The sequence below is a fragment of the Carassius gibelio genome, chromosome A10 (assembly GCF_023724105.1).
Source record: "Carassius gibelio isolate Cgi1373 ecotype wild population from Czech Republic chromosome A10, carGib1.2-hapl.c, whole genome shotgun sequence".
NCBI classification, from domain to species: Eukaryota; Metazoa; Chordata; class Actinopteri; order Cypriniformes; family Cyprinidae; genus Carassius; species Carassius gibelio.
This window is the reverse complement of record NC_068380.1, coordinates 21,878,264-21,893,456: the sequence shown is the minus strand read 5'-3', so window position 1 is coordinate 21,893,456 and position 15,193 is coordinate 21,878,264.

Below are 15,193 nucleotides of genomic sequence, written 5' to 3'. Positions count from 1 at the left end.
CATAATTGGGATAGAGTACTGTCAATCTGACGATGTCTGTATGTCATTGGATCAGAGAGCTGTCAAGTGCATGTAAAGTCTGCATTTGGAGCACTCATCAATGCCATTAGATCGATGTCAGTGCTTTGGCAAGACAAGGTTGTTGTTGTTGTTTTTTGTTTTTTTGTGGCCTTGCAATAAAGCTAAGTTCAAAGGCCAATTGAAAATATTGATACAGTAAATAAAGTGCACAAAATTAGTATTTTGCTTAGGCAGTATTTTTGCCAGTTGATAAATCATATTGCACGAGCATTTTTGTGCCAATGCATTGTTAAAGATCAGTGTGCCATGAAATATTCTCATATGAACTTTAACAGCCAATTAAAAAAATAATGGTATATTCATTCACAAAAAGGCAGAGCATCACATTATTTAAAGGGGAAGTTCACGCATTAATGAATAGCAAAGGATTAAGGAGCTGCTTTGATTCTTTTTATGCCACTGATCAGGCTTTTATAGGTATTTTGATGTAACAAGGGTTTTATAGGGTTGACTCAAATAATAATGCAATAACTGACACTTTAAATCAATGTTTAAAGCAACGACAAAACAATTTAACAAAAACAAAAACAGATAAATATAAAAAGTAGCAATTTATAATATCTAAACATGTATCCAACATGAATTTATGTGTGAATTATGTGCAAATGATGTGCAATGTCTTAGCTATAGGGATTGTTACACAAGGCTATACAGGCATCTAGTGTCAACACAATGATAATACAGCTGAAAAAATTTGTAAAATGTTTATCAATTCAGTCAATTTACAAATAATGTATTCAGAACTCACAATGCCCTGAATAGCCATCATTTCAGAAGTGAGGGGGACAGAAATGAACAGCAAAAGTTGTAATGTTTTGAAATATTTTTACTATTTAAAACAACTGTAATTTATTTCTGTGATGCACTGCACAGCTGTATTTTCAGCATCATTACTCCAGTCTTCAGTGTCACATACTTCAGAAACATAGACAGTAAAAGAAATGGACACAGCGACCCCATTGGAACTCAATTGAGACAAGTGAAGCCCATTTTTAGCACTTCCGTTTCTGACGCGCAGACTCAAACGAAGCTTGACGACGTCAGCAATCTGTCTGACAGATGTAAATCTTCTAGCAGCTGTGCGTGAAAACTGCCATCGTTAATCTTGCAGAGACGGCGAGCTTGAGCGGGGAGTTCTTTGTCGTGAGTGAGCAGGAGTAAGTATTCTGATTAATTATTTTGTATAGTATTTTAAAATGTAACGCCAGTACGCCATATTAAGTTAATTGCCTGCGAGCTTCTCCTCCTGTCTGTACGGTAATGTGACAGAGAGCCGAGTGGTTATGACGCAATCGTTAGCCTATTTTTACAAAAACTGTTTATACGGGGCCATAATGTAACATAGAAGGTAATGGAGTCCTTTATACATTGTTGTGTATCTTTAGAAATAAATAATGGACAAACGGAGTCTTTAAACACCTCAGATGTAAAGTTATTCGCTGTCAAAGTGACGCCAAAATGAATGGGAGTCAATGGGAATGCTAACGCAAGTGAAGTTCTGCTACAAGATGGCGGCACGCGGCCGACTTCAACTTCCGGTCGAGTTCCTTGCCGCCTGTTCAGAAATCAGAATAATATGCTGATATTCATCTCAAGAAACTTTATTATTATTATTATTATTATTATACGGAAGTTCTATGCGGCCATGCATTATCATTTTTTTTCTTTTTGTTTTCTCGTTATAAAGATTTAATTTTCTCGTTATCTCGACATAACGAAGTTCGTTTTCTCGTTATAACGACTTAATTTTCTCGTTTTCTCGACATAACGAAGTTCGTTTTCTCGTTATAGCGACTTCCTTTTCTCTAAGAAGTTACAAAACTGCGCCAGCAGGTGGCACTATAGACCTGAATATAACTGATGGGGTGTTGTACACTATCCACTTTACTGAACGCGGACCTTCCTCGTGATCGCTATAATTTGTGCAGTCTTGTTCATTACTGACATTTAATTAATTCATAAATGTTAAATGCTTGAATCAATATTAATATTTTGTGTATTAAGTTCCTGCTAGATGCATGAGTTTCACCAACGCGTTCTGTGTCATAAAATAACTGCTTATCAAAACCAAGGTTGACATCACTGTATTCTGTTTATCTACAGTAGGACGGGATTTAACGATGCAGGCTGATGTGCTTCTTTTCCTTATTACTAATCTTTATTGTTAACCATATTGATGAGAAATGTGATGTATATGTAAAATCCATAGGCTAATTTAATTCAGTTTTGTCCTATAATGTTGTAATCGTTTTTTTCTACACACACACACACACACACACACACACACACACTACAACTAGTCCTACACATGGACGCTCTTTTCAAACAGAAGCTTGTAACACACATGATATCTGCCACATCATATAATGGCTACTACAAATTACAAATTATATATAATTTTATTTCAAATAAAGGGAAAATGAAAAGTGAGTTTTATACAAGCAGCTCTAATGGCACGGTGTTGCCATTTAAACATGTTATTTACAAAAACAAAACGTTCATTGTACTGTCTCTGGAAAAATCAACAGTGATTGATCAGCCTTTATTTATATACAGTATTGTAGACGTTATTACCTAGGCGAAGCTAAATTTGCTGAAATATAGGCTACAGTAAGAGCGCCTGCATGGTGTCCATCAGATGCGTGTCAAAGTTGAGTTCGTTACTATAGCAACAGCAAAACTGTCATGTCGTTATAATGAGAAAACAAATTTTCGTTATGTCGAGATAACGAGAAAAATAAGTCGTTATAACGAGAAAATAAACTTTCGTTATGTCGAGATAACGAGAAAAATAAGTCGTTATAACGAGAAAACAAACTTTCGTTAGGTCGAGATAACGAGAAAAATAAGTCGTTATAACGAGAAAACAAACTTTCGTTAGGTCGAGATAACGAGAAAAATAAGTCGTTATAACGAGAAAACGAACTTCGTTATGTCGAGATAACGAGAAAATTATGTCGTTATAACGAGAAAACAAAAAGGAAAATTTTGTTAATGCATGGCCGCTTAGAACTTCCGTATTATTAATATTTAAAACAGTTGAGTATTTTTTTTCAGGATTCTTTGATGAATAGAAATGTCAAAAGATCAGCATTTATGTGAAATAAAAAGCTTTTGTAACATACTACACTATACCATTCGAAAGCTTAGAGTCATTATATTTTTATACATTTTTGGTTAGAAATGGCCCTGGTATGTAAATGAATAGATTAAAATTTTTAAGCATTTAGTAGAATTCTCTCTTACATTTATCTGTTGTAATGTTGTTATATGAACAAATAATTAAAGGGGTCATATGATGTTCATAAAATAACATTATTTAGTGTATTTGAGGTAATGAAATGTGTTTATGTGGTTTAATGTTAAAAAGAAAAACACAGAATTTTCTACATACTGTACATTATTGTAAATGTTAAACGAGGCATTTTAGGAGACATGGATGAGTCTTAACTTTTATAAAGAATATCTCTTTGGATTTGAGACTTTAGTCTTTGCAACTTTAGGGATCTTATCTTCATGAACAGCTAACACTCCAAAGAGAAAGAAAAACTTGTAACACTTTATTTTAGGGTCTTTTATTATCATATTATTAGAATATTAGCCATTTATTAGTAGTACTAAAGCACATATTAATAAATTATTCTATATGACCTTATTCTACATCCCTAATTCTACCCAATACCTAAACTTAATTACCTTACTAGCTATTAATAAGCAGCAATTTTTTTTTTTTTTTGAGGGAAAAGTCATTGTTAATAGTGAATAAGTGTTTTTTATTCTCAAGTGTTACAGGAAAACTTGAAATCACATCATAATCCCTTTAAGTTACAGTATATATCAGCCTCACTGCTGTCATTAGAAGCTTTAAGACATCAGAATTATATTCATTTCCAATGGATTTGACATTATGTAAATATAATGAATTGAAATAAATGCACTTGTTTCTTTTTTGAAAACAGTTAATGAAATGACTTAATGTGTGTGCATGATGAAGTACATCGAGTTTTATTCCTAAGAACATTAAATGTAATGAGATTACAATAATGATTGCCTTCAGAAGACTGAATGTGTTCCTGCGGACCATTACACCACAAACAGCTGACACTTATTTGTGCTTTTGTTTCTATTTATTATCTATAATTCTATTTATTATGCATTTTCTAGTAATTACAAAAACTTAAGGCAAAGTTTTCAATTATTTATTTATTTATTTTTGTTAGCAAATAGTAGAGTATTCTTGTGGACATTTCTATTTACCAGATCATCAAAAACAAAAACAGGTTGCCACCCCCCAGAAACCCCTCTCCCTTTTTCTCTGAGGTCCACGAGGACATCTTGTGGTCTTGGCGCTCCCCCTATTCGGCCTGGGAGTCTGGACTTACACTAAACCACTGCCCATCGAGGAAGCAGTTGCAGCACATCTTTGTCTGTCTGCACGTTGTTGTAAATCTGCACTATCGCTTCTGTCAAAGCTGTCCCGCACCACGAGCCACATCACAGATAAGGGTTATATGGCAGCCAGTCAAGCAGCATCTATAGCTGTTCTCCAGGCTTTTCAAGCCAAAATGAAACAATGGAGAACACATCTTGCAGATTAAAACTTTAGGTTATCATTTTACGACTCTCTGAATATAATATGGATGATTGTATTCCAATTTGAAAGGGTTGACATGAGATGACAAATTTCCCTTGATCTTTTGACATAGAAGAGGTCTTTGTATGCTTAATATGTCCTGCAAGTTTCATAACTTAAAATGTTCTCACCATCAATAAAAAACTATTTATGCAATAACCCTCAAAAATTGGCTCGTGTTTGATCAGAGGAACAAGCTGACGTCACCTGGTCACAATATTTTGCATATGACCACCTCCAGAGCAAGACAACAGCACTTATTTTTGCAGTATTGCATCGTTATAACACAGGTGTTGTTGTTCAGCGAGTGTATCTGAATGAGTAGTTGTTCACAATGAGATTTTGATGTCAATCAGACCATGTGCCATTCCTGGCTGTGGAGAAACATTTGTATTATGTAACAGTATGAAAATCTTATCAATATTATAACCTAAATTATCAGTATTATCAGTATTATCACGGTTTGGTTCAAATGTGTTGTAAATGTTCAAAAGTACTGAAACATGAATTCTGTTTGAATTTAAAAACAAACAATAGATAAAATAACTTTTTGTTTGCCTAAACACTAAAACAAACATTACCAATTATGTCGTGATTTGAACAGTTTATCTAATAGCATGTATGAAATTTTTAAAAGTTTCGTAAAATGGTAAACCTCACATTTCATTTTTAAGTAAAACTGATAAATGATTAATAAATGATCATAAGTATTTTTATGTTTTCCATAAATAATTATAGATACCATTTTCAAATTGTTTAAATGTGTAGAATCCACATCAGCTTGTTTTTCATTAACCAGGCAAAATTTACAGCAGGGCATGCAAATTCGGTCCAGGTCTCTTTTTTTTTTTTGCCTTTTTTTTTTTTTGCATTTGATTGTGAATTTAAGTCTGTGTAAATCCACTCTCTGACGATGGATCCCGGCATCACAGAAAAATAGATTCAGTTTATTTTTAGCGAACGTCCCAGTCATGTCAGTGCTAATTTACACATGTGTTCAGTACATTTCACCACTGACTGTTTTGAGAACAAATTGCACCGCAGTACTTTTGCTCAAAGGTCAGGTGCCAACTGTTCTGAACACAACATCAACGCTGCAAACTGTAAGTAATCATTTAAAAACTATGTTTAAAATGACAATGATAGTAAAAGATGTTAGCCAATCATAAAAAGGACAGTTACACTGACCTCATGAAGGTAAAAAAACACCCCGAAAATTACTTTTTCAGTCATAAATCACTTAATTTTTAATATTTTTCATCCCAAAAATGTCTCAGGTTACGAAGGTAACCATGGCTCCTCGAGGGAATGAGACGCTACATCGAATGCTCTGAGGTGTGCCTTTATCGTGTGCGACTCTGAATATCTGTGCAATCTGTCCAATGGAAGGGAGTGATTTCACGGGTACTATTCAGGTGAGGTACCCATGCCGCCAGACTTCCACGACCCTGCCTAGTGTGTATCCAAAGAGCACAGCTAAGGCAAGAGAACAGAAGAGCCCAGAGTGGCTCGCATATGGGTTAGGGTTATGGCTTTGGAGGATACCATAACCAGTGTTGAGTGAGCCCTGACCCCCATCAGCAAGGGGAAGTCAGAGGACTTATAGGCCAGTTTGATAGCCTCAACTATCCACCAGCTAAGGGCCAGCTTAGTTAAAGGAAGACCCCTTTTGGGAGGACCATAGCACACAAGCAGTTGGTCTGTCCTTCTCCACAGGACATTTCTGTAGACGTTTGTGTCCAGCGCTCGAACTGGACACATACAATTAAGATGTTTCTAGTCAGGCTCCAGGAAGGGAGGAGGACAGAAGGCCTGCAGGACTATCAGTTGTGGTGTGACAGAGGGAACCTTTGGAACATAACCCATTCCAGGGTAAAGAAATGCTTTGGCCATGCTGGACACAAAGTCGAGATGAGTAGGAGCCACTGAGAGGGCCTGAAGGTCTCCAACACTCTTTAGAGAAGTAATTGCCAACAAGAAGGCAGTCTTTATAGTCAGATGACGATCTGATATCTACTCAGTTGGCTCGAATGGAGCTTTACAGTAAGTCTCTAACACCACAACCAAGTCCCAGGGGGGAACATGGGGGACCATACTGGAGGCCTCAGCCTCAGCGCACCGTGGAGGAAATGTGTCACCAGTGGGTGTCTGCTCACAGACTGGCCCCCGAGGGGGACATGGTAGGCCACAATGGCTGCGACTTAAACTTTTAAGGTGGAGTGGGTCAACCTTGTAGAGAACCTGGCTTGTAGAAACTCCAGAACTGGGCAATTAGCTGTTTAAAGCTGGTGGTCTCTGCATCATGAGGTGAAGAGTTTGCACCTCATGGCGTACAGTTTCCTCGTTGAGGGATGGTTTCAACAACCTCAGTTAAGAGACCGGATGCTATGAGTTGTGTCCCCTCAGGGTCCACACCCAGTTTCCACAACTCCAGGCGAGGGTGAATTATCGTACCCCACGGCTGTGAGAGCTGTCGAGGAGCAAGATCAGATCTGAGAACCATACTTGGTCCAGCCAGAACGGGGCTACTAATAACAGCCGAACCAAGTCCTGGCGTACTCTCGCCAGAATTCCCGGTAACAGAGCAATCAGGGGAAAAGCATATAGATGAAGCCTTGGCCAAGTCTGCACAATTGCGTCCAGTCCCAGGGGAGCTGCATGAACTGGTAAGAACATTGCTGAGTAGCAAAAAGCTCCACCTGAGCCTGGCAAAAAAACTCCCCATATCTGCTTCACCACCCCGGGGTGAAGCATCCATTAAAGATTAAGATGTCCAGGAATGAATATTGCTCTGAGAGAGAGGAGTTTGTCCTGGGACCACACAAGGATTTGGTGCGCCAGCTTGTATAAGGTTCGCGAGACCTCCCTGGTGGTTGATGTAAGAGACCACTGTGTTGTCAGTGCACACCAACACATGGTGACCTCTCAGGTCTGGTAGGAAGTGTTTCAATGCTCGATACATGGCCAGCATCTCCAGACTTGAATTGATATGCCATGTCAGATGGCGACCACTCCACAGACCACGAGCAGGGTGGCTACTCATGACCGCTCCCCAGCTGGTGAGGGACACCTCCATCGCTAGTATTACATGGTGACAAGGAGCTCCCAGCACCGTGCCCTGATTCAAGAACCAAGGTTTGTTCCACATGTATATGGCATGGAGGCATCGCCACGTGACCTTGATATTTCGAAGTGGATTCCCCCTCGGGGGAAAATCTCTTGGTCTTGAGCTATGGCCTGGCTCAGTGCATGATTCCAGAATCTTTCGGGCCTCTTCTTTTTCCCACCAACTGGCACAAGGTATGTTAGTCACTTAACATATGGCAAAAACTACAACTTTAAAATAACTTCACCAAATTCAAATGTTAATAAATAAAAAAATTAAATAAACAAAAATTGAGGTGAATTCCTCAGGAGTTTTGCTGGGAGACAAGGGATAGGCATGCCTGCCTTATCTCTTGACTCCCTATCAGGAGACACAGACTGAGGCACAGCACAACTACAATATTGGCCATGCACGCACAAGAGCTCAAATAGAGATGGCATTTGGGCTCATCAAGTCAAGGTTCCAGTGCCTGAATTACCTCAGAGTGACTCCACAAAGGGCATGTGACATTGTAGTTGCATGTGTTGTTGCCGTTTATTTGTGCTGGAGGAGTTAAGGTCCGAGGTCATCCAGTGGGGTCATTGTTCTAATGTGGCTTGTCACCCAGGGATAAGTCGAACTAATGGGTTGGTTAAACAACGATTCTGGTGGCCACGTATGGCTCGTGACGTCCGCGATTTTGTTTTGGCTTGCTCAGTTTGTGCCAGTGGTAAGTCATTTAACCGGCCTCCTGATGGGGTTCTTCAACCGCTGTCTGTCCCTTCGAGACCCTGGTCCCACATTGTACTAGATTTTGTTACCGCCCTCCCACCCTCTAATGGCATGACGGTCGTTTTGACCGTAGTGGACCGGTTCTCGAAGGCGGCACATTTCATTCCCTTGCCCAAATTACCTACAGCCAAGGAGACATCGGTCACTGTCCTAGATCACGTCTGTCGGCTTCATGGCCTCCCGGTAGATGTGGTTTCTGACAGGGGATCTCAATTTATATCCAAATTTTGGAAAGAGTTTTGTAAATTGCTAGGAGCGTCAGTTAGCTTGTCTTTGGGTTATCATCCCCAAAGTAACGGACAATCTGAGAGAGCCAACCAAGATTTAGAGAGGACGTTGCGATGTTTGGTCTCCAAGAATCCTTCTTCCTGGAGTCAACAACTCTCTATGGTGGAGTACCCCCACAATTCGTTGCCATTGTCAGCTACGGGCCTTTCTCCGTTTCAGTGTAGTTAAGGGTACCAACCACCAGTTTTTCCCAGTCTGGAATCTGAAGTTGCAGTCCCCTCCGCTCACACGTTTGTCCAGAGGTGCCACCACATCTGGACCAGAGTCCGCGAGACTCTGCTCCGGGTGAGGGAGCGCACTAAGGCTAAGGCCGATCGCCACTGGTCAAAGCCTCCGTTTACGTTGTGGGTCAAAAGGTGTGGCTTTCTAACATTCCTCTGCGTTCCGTTTCTAATAAATTAGCTCCCAAATTTATTGGCCCGTTTACTATCACCAAGATCATTAGTCCGGTGACAGTCCGCCTCAAACTACCTCCAGCGTACAGAAGGATACACCCGCCTTTCATGTGTCCAAAATTAAACCTGTGTTTTATGCAAGTATTAATCCGCCTACTCCGGTTCCCCCGCCGCCGCGTCTCATAGATGGGGAACCTACTTATTCAGTTAATCGTATTCTGGACTCGAGACGGAGGGGGTGAGGATTCCAGTACCTGGTGGACTGGGAAGGTAAACAGTCCGGAGGAGAGGAGTTGGGTACCTGCTAGGGACATATTGGATCACTCCCTTATTGATGACTACAATCAGCAGATAGGCCCTTCCAAGAGGAGTTCCTAGAGTGGGGGGTACTGTCACGGTTGGTAAACCATGATCTCTGGGTTTTTGCACTTTGTGGTGAAGTCTGTGTGTTTCGCGTCTGCACTGATTAGCTTGTGGGCGTCTCCGTTAATTGTCATCAGCAGCAGCTGTCACTCATGACACACTCCCTAGATATTGGCTTGTCTCACGTCTTGTTTTTGTGAGAACGTTGTTTAATGTCGCTACCTTGTCTGTTTGCTTCTGTGTTGTATGCGTTTGGATGTCCGTGTCTTCCACGGAACCTCATCCACTCTCCGCACCACTCTCCACTCTCCTCATCACTCAGCACCAGACTTACCTTCGGCTCTATTCCCCGCAGTTCCTGTGCCATCCTCTCCTGCTGTCGTCTCACCATCTTCACCTGGATTACTCACCGTCTCCCCACCATCTTGGATTGTCGTCTTCCCAGCATTGTTACTGAACTCTTGTTTGTATGTCTCATCTTCAATAAATTGTTAACTCGCATCTGTTTCCAGTTCCTCCTTCACCCAGTCGTCACACCCTCCCCCAGTGCCAACAACCTCACTCTTCTTTTGGCAGCTGCAATTAATAAACATCATGAGACTGGACAGTTGGAACGTCAAGCTGGTTATGCTTAAGTACTTACATAGACTATACTTACCATTCTGAACAATATTTTTGTATTTTATTTTCACCTGCTGCCATGTTCTTTTTTCTTCACTTAAATTGCTGCTGTAAAAGTTAGTTATACACACACACACTTATATTAACTTCAATGTGTTGTGGCAAATATTTAATTTCACTTTAGTAAAATAGTAAATTTTGAACATTTCATGTTAGTGAAAATTTCTAGAAGCAAACGCTGCTCAGTTGCAGTGAACAGCGCTGCTCTTTCTTTCCCCTTAGTTGCCATGGTAAATTGATGAATCCATGCTCCACTATCAGGGCTTCTTAAGAATAGCGTGCACGTGCAATTATCTAGACTAGATAAACCAATTACCTTTTATGGAACCATTTTAGCCCCAACTTTTTTGTTAGGCTCATTCAAGTCCGGTTTTGGAGTTTAAACCCCGCTTTTCTAAGCATCTTTTATGGAACAACCGCCAGGTTCCTTTCTACGAAAGCACTTTTTGTAAATAATATGATCACTGATCGTAATCCATTCAATTCAATTCAAGTGTATTTCTATAGCGCTTTTTACAATACAAATCGATATAAAGAACTTTACAGAAAATTATGTTACTACATATAATATTTATTAGTCTAGATCTTTTTGACATAAACCTGGCTAATATCGGATGATTACATTATTTTAAATGAGTCCACCCCCCAAGATTACTGTTATAAACACGAGCCGCGTCTAAAAGGCAAAGGGGGAGATGTTGCTTCCATTTATAACAATGTTTTCAGGATTTCTCAGAGGGCAGGCTTCAAGTATAACTCGTTTGAAGTAATGGTGCTTCATATAACATTATCCAGAGAAACAAATGTTAATGATAAATCCCCTGTTATGTTTGTACTGGCTACTGTATACAGGCCACCAGGGCACCATACAGACTTTATTAAAGAGTTTGGTGATTTTACATCCGAGTTAGTTCTGGCAGCAGATAAAGTTACAATTTTTGGTGATTTTAATATCCATGTTGATAGTGAAAAAGATGCATTGGGATCAGCATTTATAAACATTCTGAACTCTACTGGGGTTAGACAACACGTCTCAATATGGTCTCACTATAATATGCATCAAAAATATGAATAAAAGTATGATACTTATCATTTACCGCTCCACTATTTAGGAGACCTGATTGATGTCTAAATTATTATGGGCGTAGACTGGTTAGTGTGATGGGGTTGAGTTCAGACTAAGGGACATACTTTATAGGGGTCATTTGATGCTGCTAAAAAGAAAATTATTTTGTGTATCTGGTGTAATGAAATGTGTTTATGCGGGTTAAGGTTAAAAAACGCATTATTTTCCACATACTGTACATTATTGTTTCTCCTCTATGCCCCGCCTTTTGAAACGCATACATTTTCACGAGGCTCATCTCTCTGAAAAGTGAGGTGTGCTGTGATTGGCCAGCTATCCAGCACATTGTGATTGGCAATTGACTCAAGCCTTGTCCGGCCAGAGCAATGAGACAAAAACATAAAACCCATTATAAACATGATATAAACATTATTTCTAATCTTGTTTTCTTTTGGAAGGCAAAACAAGGTAATTTCACTTTCTCAACAGAACAATGTCACACACCCAGCCTTGAGTGAGCAGAGGCTGCAAGCCTAAATTGAGCCGCAGCCAGCTTGAGTGAGCAGAGGCGGGCGGCTTGAGAATGGTGCGGCAGGCGGATTGTATGAAGGAGCGTACCCTTTTAATTACCACATGTGACGACCCTGGCTGGATGCCGCACCATCAGGGAAAGCTGGTTCGGCGATCCACAGTGCAAAGTTGATGTATGTCTGCAGCAACCAGCACGGATCAGCTCAAGTCATTGCAAAGCGGATTTCATCCTCTTTTGGAAGGCCAAAGAAAATAGTTTCACAGTGAAACACACAGCATCTATACGACATCCTGGTTATGAGATACCTCAGAGCTATATAATTCAGCATAAAAACTGTGAAAAGTATCATTAACTTGTGAAGGTTCATTAAGAATGTTACAATTTTTGTACTTAATTGTGCTGATATCTGAAAAATTATAATTGGACCAAAATCTAAAGAGGAACAAAATGGCTTGGTCTTGTTCCTCTAAAATAGTACAACTACTGTGTCCTATGAATTAAATATTTAGTACGTTGCTTCATAATATAATTTATCGGCAATAATGAATTTGAAGCCAGAAAGCTCCAGAAGTACCTTAGTGATCTGTTCATAAAATTATTTTTCAAAAGTATTAGGGGCATAAACTGAAACCAAGGCAACATCTCTATTTTCTATATAAATTTTCCCAACTGTTATTCAGCCTTTGCCATCTGCCCAAGTATCCAACAGCTTAGTGTAGATTACGCTGACATATAATCACCACCTCTTTAGAATTATTTTAAGATGAGAATCAAAAAAGTGATTAGACATGCAGTTTGTATCCCTTTTGACCAAATCAATCAAATCAGTCACTCTTGTAAGAAAGCAATGTTTAGTAAGGAGTCTGCTCATGAGCCTGAGTCCACTCTAGAGCCCACTCCAATTATTCTCGTAAAGGCCAGGAGTGCCATTCTCTGTTCCAATGATTCCAGTTCCCTCATCACACCAGGAGTGCCGTTTCTCATTCCAATGACTCTAGTCAAGTCAAATCACCTTTATTTATATAGCGCTTTAAACAAAAAGGATTGCGTCAAAGCAACTGAACAACATTCATTTGGAAAACAGTGTGTCAATAATGCAAAATGATAGTTAAAGGCAGTTCATCATTGAATTCAGTGATGTCATCTCTGTTCAGTTTAAATAGTGTCTGTGCATTTATTTGCAATCAAGTCAACAATATCGCTGTAGATGAAGTGACCCCAACTAAGCAAGCCAGAGACGACGCCGTAGACTATGAACTCTCTGTCTGTCTAGCCACTGCCAAGGAGGCCGTTTATGAACTCTCTGCCTGTCCTGTTTTGGCCACAGAGGCTGTTGATAACCTCTGTGCTCTTTATTCCAGTCTAGCCTGATCCGCTGCTGTGGTTACTGCACCATCTACTCTATAATAGCAGTCTTAAGTCCAGTATGCTCTACTGTGGTGGTCTTCAACTCCACCTGCTCAGCCCTGGTGGTCTTCAGCCCCAGCAGCTCCACCCTTGTGATCTTCTGCTTTGCCATGGGGACCTTTGGTTCTGTCTTCTGCTTTGCTCTATATTTTGCTCTATATATACACACACACACACACACACACACATAATTGCATAATAAATGAAAAGAAAATAGAATACAAAAAGATTAGAAAGGTAGTTAGATTTTTTAAAGAATAGAATTAGAATAGTGAGTGTTAAAGTTCGAGGGTCAAATAAAGATGGAAGAGATGTGTTTTAAGCCGATTCTTGAAGATGGCTAAGGACTCAGCTGCTCGGATTGAGTTGGGGAGGTCATTCCACCAGAAGGGAACATTTAATTTAAAAGTCCGTAAAAGTGACTTTGTGCTTCTTTGGGATGGCTAAATTGACTATTATGCTTAAGATTAAAACCTTTTATGACAGAAATTAAAATTTTACAAGGCATTATCTGAAACTGCAGCCCTCGCAATATTGCTGTAAAAAAAGGATGTTATTTGTTAAAAGTGTATGCAAACCAAATGTTATTGCACTTTTGTTCATATAGAAGTTCTTTTAAAATGAAAAAAGTGCACAAAACAAACTCATTTTGAACTCATTATTGAATTGTGTGCATAACAATGCGATTAATCGCAATAAATCATGCGATTAATCACGATTTATTTAAAAATTATCGTTGCCAAGCACTAATATATATATGTGTATATATATATATATATATATATATATATATATATATATATATATGTGTATGTATGTATGTATATATATATATATATATATATATATATATATATATATAAATATATATATATATATATATATATATATATATATATATATATATATATATAAATATATATATATATATATATATATATATATATATATTAGTATATATATCCATATATATCCACATTTATATATATTAAAAAAAAGCACATTTATTTAACCAAAATTGTTGAGGCACACACACAAGCAAAGTCCACCTTCACTTAACATACACATAAACTGTAAGAATATAGCCTTATCTCCAAATGACTACAGCCCCATTGACTCCCTCTGTCAATGCATTGATGAAATTAATAGTTGGATGTGCCAGAACTTTCTTCAGTTAAACAAGGAATAAACTGAAGTCATTGCATTTGGAAACAAAGATGAAGTGCTCAAGGTGAATGCATACCTTGACTCTAGGGGTCAAACAACTAAAAATCAAGTCAGGAATCTTGGTGTGATTCTGGACACAGACCTTAGTTTCAGTAGTCATGTCAAAGCAGTAACTAAATCAGCATACTATCATTTAAAAAACATCGCAAGAATTAGATGTTTAGTTTCCAGTCAAGATTTGGAGAAACTTGTTCATGCCTTTATCACCAGCAGGGTGGACTATTGTAATGGGCTCCTCACCGGCCTTCCCAAAAAGACCATTAGACAGCTGCAGCTCATCCAGAACACTGCTGCCAGGATTCTGACTAGAACCAGAAAATCTGAGCATATCACACCAGTCCTCAGGTCCTTACACTGGCTTCCAGTTACATTTAGGATTGATTTTAAAGTACTTTTACTCGTATATAAGTCACTAAATGACCTAGGACCAAAATATATTGCAGATATGTTCACTGAATATAAACCTAACAGAGCACTCAGATCATTAGGATCAAGTCAGTTAGAAATACCAAGGGTTCACACAAAACAAGGGGAGTCCTCCTTTAGTTACTATGCCGCCCACAGCTGGAATCAGCTTCCAGAAGAAATCAGATGTGCTAAAACACTAGTCACATTTAGATCTAGACTCAAAACCCATCTGTCG